The sequence below is a fragment of the Amphimedon queenslandica genome, unplaced genomic scaffold, assembly GCF_000090795.2.
Source record: "Amphimedon queenslandica unplaced genomic scaffold, v1.1 AMPQUscaffold_12262, whole genome shotgun sequence".
Classification (NCBI taxonomy): domain Eukaryota; kingdom Metazoa; phylum Porifera; class Demospongiae; order Haplosclerida; family Niphatidae; genus Amphimedon; species Amphimedon queenslandica.
In genome coordinates, this window is record NW_003547500.1 from 5,629 (window position 1) to 12,246 (window position 6,618).

Below are 6,618 nucleotides of genomic sequence, written 5' to 3' on the forward strand. Positions count from 1 at the left end.
GTCTGGTAATATTGAAGTTGCTCTTGACTATCTATCTGAAGCTGTGCAATTGTTTGCTCAAGTCTTTGGGCCACCACATGTCAACATAGCAAACTGTTATAAGTGAGTGGTGTCATTCAAGTACTTATATATTCCATTGTATTATTATATATAGAGTTATTGCACGAATTCATCATGCTCTAGGAGACAGTAAACTAGTAAGTGGTGCATGTAACTACATGTATGTGCATGCCATGTACATGTTAATGTATCGACTGGTTGTGTATGTAGTTTAGTTTAAATGACTGATACCGAGTTAAGATGTTATGCATGTTCTAAAGTCTATTCACTTTCACCTGATCCCTGGTTGTTATCAATTAATAATAGAAGCTGAATTTGATTTGGCTGTTCTAGCTGCGTAATTTTGGTCAAGGTATGTCATTGAGTTTATAGAAGGACATCCAAAAAAGGCTAAGGCCTTGTCATTTTGATCCGTTCCTTATTTCTAAGGAAGAGATGGACCTAGCAATTCTAATGGCACAAACAAAATTTCTAAATTCCTGGACCATCAAAAGTTATTACAAACAAGCGTAACAGTGTAAAGTATTACTATAATTGATTTCACCACCTTGCATGTACAGCTGGGTTTTTATTCAAACTTAAAGAGGTTCTCTACCTTCTAATCCTTCAAGAAAGGTCGTGAGACTGTACATATGTTCTTTTGCTTAAGAACTTATAACTTTGTCCTATGTGTATGCCACCATTTTGTTTGCTCTGACTACTTAAAGGAGCGTGGGAGGGTGTTTGCTAAGGCTTATGAATTTTCTTATTTCTCCAATACAACATGTATAGAAGAAATGTAAGTGTGGACATACAAATATACAAGCATCGCATGTGGGTGAAATCAAATAAACATGTAGGAACGACCAGGGGACTACACCCCCAGGTCGTTAAAAATCACTAAGTCAAATGAAACTCAACAGACTTTAGTTTAAAACACTTTAAAACTTTATTAATATTTTAATTTCTTTACAAGGTAGCAATTAATTATTTACTCAATTGAAATTTAATTTTAAATTGACTTGCTACATTTTATCTCTCTCTTTTTTCATCTTCAGGCAATATCATATCAGCACAAAACTGTCATTATGTATGAGAGACTGCTAGGAGTGGACCACTGCAGCTCTATATCAGCCTATGTTAGTTATTAATGACTGGCCACACACACAATATTTATTATAAATTTATCGCACTATTAGTTCCCCACAAAGCATGCTAAGTTAGCTAAAAGGCATGCTTTAAGAGCTGACAAGCCTTGAAATTCATAAAAAATCCAAATTTGATCAGAATGAGCTCAAACTTTGATACATCATTAGGACATGTATATGTATCAGAAACATGTCTCTTTGAGCAATTTTTGGCAAAATTTGGTCAAAAACCAAATTCTTTGGTATTGGCCCCTTTTTTAGCAAAATTTAAAAATTAATGAAAATCTGATTTTGATCAGAATGAGCTTCAACTTTCTGTACAACATATGGACATGTGATCAGAAAATTATAAACACAGAGAATTTTCTCCTAAGTTGTTTTTGGCAAATTCTCGCCAAATACCATGTACCATGTCTTTGATCCAATTTTAAAGCAAGTTTTAAAATTTATAAAAATCCAAATTTTGATTACAGTCTGCTTAAAATTTTTACACAGTATTAGAACTTCTATATGTATCACAAAGTTTAATAAAAATTTTACCTTTTCAATGTTTCATTAAATTTTGGGAAAATACATTGTGATATATTTTATCAACATTTGGAACAACTTTAAAAATTCACTGAGAGCATTATGTCAATATCCTGTGGGAAACCATGATCATGATAATTTCAACGACTAAGCCCACCACTGATTTTTTTCTTTATATAGTTCCATTTGGCTTAGTATTGGTGCGGGGCTTAGAGGAATGTTGTGGCGTTGAGATTATTGTATAGAGTTAGGTATCTAATAATGTTAAGACATGGTGAGGATCATCCTGAAATGTCTAATGTTGATGTAAGTATTGTTTTATCAAGTTCTCTTGTTTCATCATACACATGTACATGTATTGTTTAAAAGTATTGTAAATTTTGTATCATAACTGTTATTATTTATTTTAATTTCATTGAGTAGTTTTACATTGGTTTACTACTGAGTAATGCTGGTCATTATGAAGAAAGTCAGGCATATCTGGAAAGTGCTCTTAGATTACAAAACAAGTGAGCTAGTATATACAATTCAAGAGAATTAAGGCGGGCTATGTTTGTCCTTGTATCTGTTCATTAGGTTTCATGGAAGTCAATCAATTACTATAGCCACAATGTTAGTAATGATAAGATACATGTACATGTACATCTTATCTTATCCTTTTCTCCTTGTTTTGCCTCCTCCTTCCCTTCCCCCTCTCTCTTTCCCTCTCTCTCCATCCCTCTTTCTCTACTTCCCTCCCTCTCTTCTCTAGTCATCATCTTCTTGCCAACTCATTGACTCACATTGGAGCATTTGCTGAAGCTAAGCAAAATAAGAGAAAAGCATACAATATCTATAGGACTGAAGTATGCAGTAATGTTAATACCAGGCCATCTAGGTTACTTAACTGTTTTCTCTCACATTTAGTTTGGCCCAGATCATGCATGTACTGTTCAGTCTTATAAAAAACGTGAGGTATATCACTGAAAAGCAAGTCTCTTATGACCAGACTGTAAGTGTAGTTGGCTAACTATTGCCAATGGTTAATTAAAGTTTTTTACCAAAATTATCTTGTTCATATGTTGTCTTCATAAATTATAAATAATTATTGTTTGGAGAAAGAAAAATTTAATAGCAATGCCAAGTGTAACTACTGGTAAACATCCAAATTCACACATGATGCGAATATCAGTAGCCTGAGCTAATTATTATAAACACTTGATCTTTGTATATAGTTACACATACTACTGTATCAGATATTACAGGTACCAATATTGCACACTCAGAAATTTATGTTAATGCCGTCACCATAGTATGAAATTAATGTGGTAGAAATTTAGGTTTCAAAATTTTGTGATCTAATTTTTACGTAGTAAAATTATTGAATATGGCATGTAATTTTATGTGTGATATAAATTAAAGGACAAAGCTGACTATGGCATGGTACAGCTTTCAGCTGTGCAATGCTTTTGCAGATACAGGTCAGCTTGATTTTATTGTATAATTGTTTTCCCTCCACTCACGCCCTTAAGTGTACATGTCCTACATCTTTTACCTTGCATGTGTATGCAATGCACCCTAATGCTCAAAATGAATAAATGAATCAATCCAACAAGTCATACAAGGCTTGCCTAAGCTGTGACTTAATTATCACATGCATTCCATGGTGTCTACATGTACACATTTAATATGCGTTTAAGTGAAACTTTGAATCCATCATTTTCTAATAATTATAATTTTGATGAAATTTATCTCATTTAGCCTGAAATAAATTTTGCTGTTCATTCACACTATGACACTCAGTTTATGTTAGTGGCATGCACTTGCACTGACACTATATACAATACTTCTCACTTTATTCAACACTATTATGACAATATTTACTGACACAGGCTTGCATTTGCAACTTGCATGAATAAATTGATCATTCTAGAGCCTTTTCTAATAGTAATCAATTTATTTGCTGTCGCTACTCATACTGGTAAATCCTATCAGTATTAGCCTATCTTTAATATTCTTGTACATGTACATAGTTAACTTTGAAATAGCCTACATGTCAGTCGATTTTAACTAAAATTTACATTTATTATTACCATACACATTATATGGCGACATATTTTGGTGGAAATGAGTTGTTCTGAGTCTACTCTAATTTGAACATGTACACTTATGCTCCTCCCTTATCTACTGTAGGTTGCCTAAATTTCCTTGCCAGTTTTTTGAATGTTACATCATCTAATCGTTTAGCAGTGCAGAGTCATCATTAACTGTGAGTTAGTAGTAACTAGTAATGATTAAAGTATGCATGTACATTTATAGATTCTGCTTGTACATGTACAAGATTGTTAGTTATTTTCAGTTTTAATAACAGTCCTGCCATTCTCACACCTAGCATTTAATACAGTTACTGTAACACAAACATGCAGGTGATACCAGTCGTGGCACACAATATTCTTTAGAGAAATGTTGTAGCAGACAACACTTTGTGATGATTGATATTGATATAGTACATTTTACATTAACGTGGCCTACTCTAATAACTGCCTTTATTTCTCGTTGTTGACTTGTACTTATGATTAATAATTTTTGCTTTTTTTTGTTTTTCTGTATTTTGTAAATGTGGTGGTATGTGTGTGATGTTTGAGAGTACCGTTGTATGTGTGTACTGTAATACCATTGTGTGATTGTGTTGTATGTACCATTGTAATAAAGATGAGTGTTTGGTTACATGTACATGTACATATCTTCTCCTACAGTCCTAGACTTCATATAATCCTTATTGTTCATTAATCTGTTTTATTTCTCTCTTTCTTTTTTGTGTATTTTTGTTCTTTCTGAGTTATGTCCATTTCATTTTTATCAGCTAAAATTAAACTCTCATTTGGTCTTATTTGATGCAAGTAATTATTATGAAATTGGAGCTTTATGTGTTATTCTTTTTCAAAAGCTAGAATGATAAACCAAAGTAGAAGAATGTAAAACATTGAAGGGCTCAGCCCCTGAGCCACTCTATTGTTGTGCTTTATGACCCATCTTACTGCTAGCGAAGTATTTGGACTCAGTTTAGTCTAATCTTGCTGAGCATTTGCTGCAAATAAGCCCAGACTTGCTGATAGCCGCCATTTTAATTCATTGTGACCACACCCACTTTTAATGAAGATTAGGCTACTTAACTTTAGTATTAGTTGGACGACCCTATCCCCGTACAGACAACATCTTTCTCGTCTTAGTGGGCTTTGCTCAAATACGGTAAAAGTAATGTTAATTTTTAAAACCTCAAAGCAAAGTCTTAGGTCTTCCTAAAATCGTGTGCACTGTTACATCTATTATTAATATTTTTATCACAAAAAATTGTTTTCTTAATACTATGCAATTATTAATTCATGTTATATTTAATTTTTAATGTAAATTGCTGTGATAAATCAGATCCGTATTGCGTAGTCATTCTCTGACTGAAAGTGTATACTTGTGAAACAATACACGTTTTATGCAGTCACCACTTCTTTTGCATGAGTTAATTAATGTGTTCAGGCATACATGTACAAGTAGGGCCACTACTGTAGTTAGAGAGTACTCAACGTAAAAATTTGTACTCTTTAATATTTTGTGGCTTTGTTCTAATACATTCATGTAATTTTCATTTTTCAATATTAGTTTACAATTTGCATAGTTTTAGTTCTTGAGCTTTCTGAGACCTTTTGTCAATGACTGCACCAAGATATAGTATATAGTTTATTAGGTTAATTGTAAATTCACTACATTACATAATTAAAAAATGACATTTAGTAACTCTTGTAAGACAGTACAACATATTCTTTGATCAAATTAATATTAATAGTGCTTAAATTGGGTTTATTTTTGTTCTTTTAATTCACAGATTTATCTCAACTATCTGGCAATACGAACTACAAATTTTGTTATTTTAATAGTAACATCAACCTAGTCATAAATAATTGGCTATTGTCTTTACTGCTTTAGGTTTGCGTTTTATTACTTTTTTAGCAGCAAAAATTACTTTTTTAGCATACTTTTTTAGCAGCAGTGAGTGAACAGGGCCGTCCGGGTCACCCATTTAGCGTATGAGTATATGTGTGTTGCAGCTAGTGATAGGGAAGCAGATATGCTGCTTGCCATTGAGCGCTCACATTTACCTCGAGTTGACTTGACACCCAAACACTGATCAATTATGAAACACAACATGCAATATATATTAAGAGATATCATGAATATGCATGAGATGTGATGTCATGAGTTCACTACACGTGTATCTATTGTTACTAGGAGAAGCAACTGATGGTGAGACTAGACCTGTAGGAAGTGGAATGGCTACACGTAATAGTGAGTTCTTTTATGCTAGCAGTAAGTGTATCTATTGTTACTAGGAGAAGCAACTGATGGTGATACTAGAGCTGTAAGAAGAGGAACAGCTACACGTAATAGTAAGTTCTTTACGCTAGCAGTAAGTGTATCTATTGTTACTAGGAGGAGCAACTGATGGTGATACTAGAGCTGTATGAAGAGAAACAGCTACACGTAATAGTAAGTTCTTTTATGCTAGCAGTGAGTAAGTGTATGTCTCGAGTTGTGTAGAATGAGGTATGCAGCTAGTACCAATAGCTCAAAATAATATCAGGGCAAAAGAGAGTGTGTGTGTTTGAGAAAATTGTTACGTTTAAAGTTTAAGCTTACTGAGTAAAAGTTCTATTAATGATTGGCACCACCCATTTTGTGGTACTTGTTTTATCTAGGTAAACTATACTTTGCCATCTCATGAAACTGCAGCAATAGTTGCCCTTTATTTTGCATGATATAGTCTACCCAGGGCGCTTATCTCTTACCTTCATAAATGCTCTCTGTTTTATTTCTGTCTTTTGGTGTGTTTTTCTTGTTCATGTCTTATTCTTATTTGAAAGCTAGTAATGAT

The 6,618-nt window shown here is 33.2% G+C and overlaps 1 long non-coding RNA gene across 2 annotated transcripts; it reads left to right on the forward strand.

The window, feature by feature from the left end:
• Window positions 1-7: 7 nt before the first annotated feature.
• On the forward strand, window positions 8-6,420 carry LOC109588159 (uncharacterized). 2 transcript variants are annotated; one of them, XR_002187992.1, is made up of 12 exons: window positions 8-102; window positions 155-197; window positions 1,098-1,178; window positions 1,896-2,021; window positions 2,139-2,224; window positions 2,292-2,327; window positions 2,467-2,560; window positions 2,622-2,706; window positions 3,888-3,963; window positions 5,976-6,032; window positions 6,077-6,133; window positions 6,177-6,418. It is a non-coding gene; the product is annotated as an uncharacterized LOC109588159 (long non-coding RNA). The 2 variants fall into 2 exon arrangements; XR_002187993.1 differs by lacking the exon at window positions 5,976-6,032 and having other exon boundaries at window positions 6,177-6,420.
• Window positions 6,421-6,618: the final 198 nt, after the last annotated feature.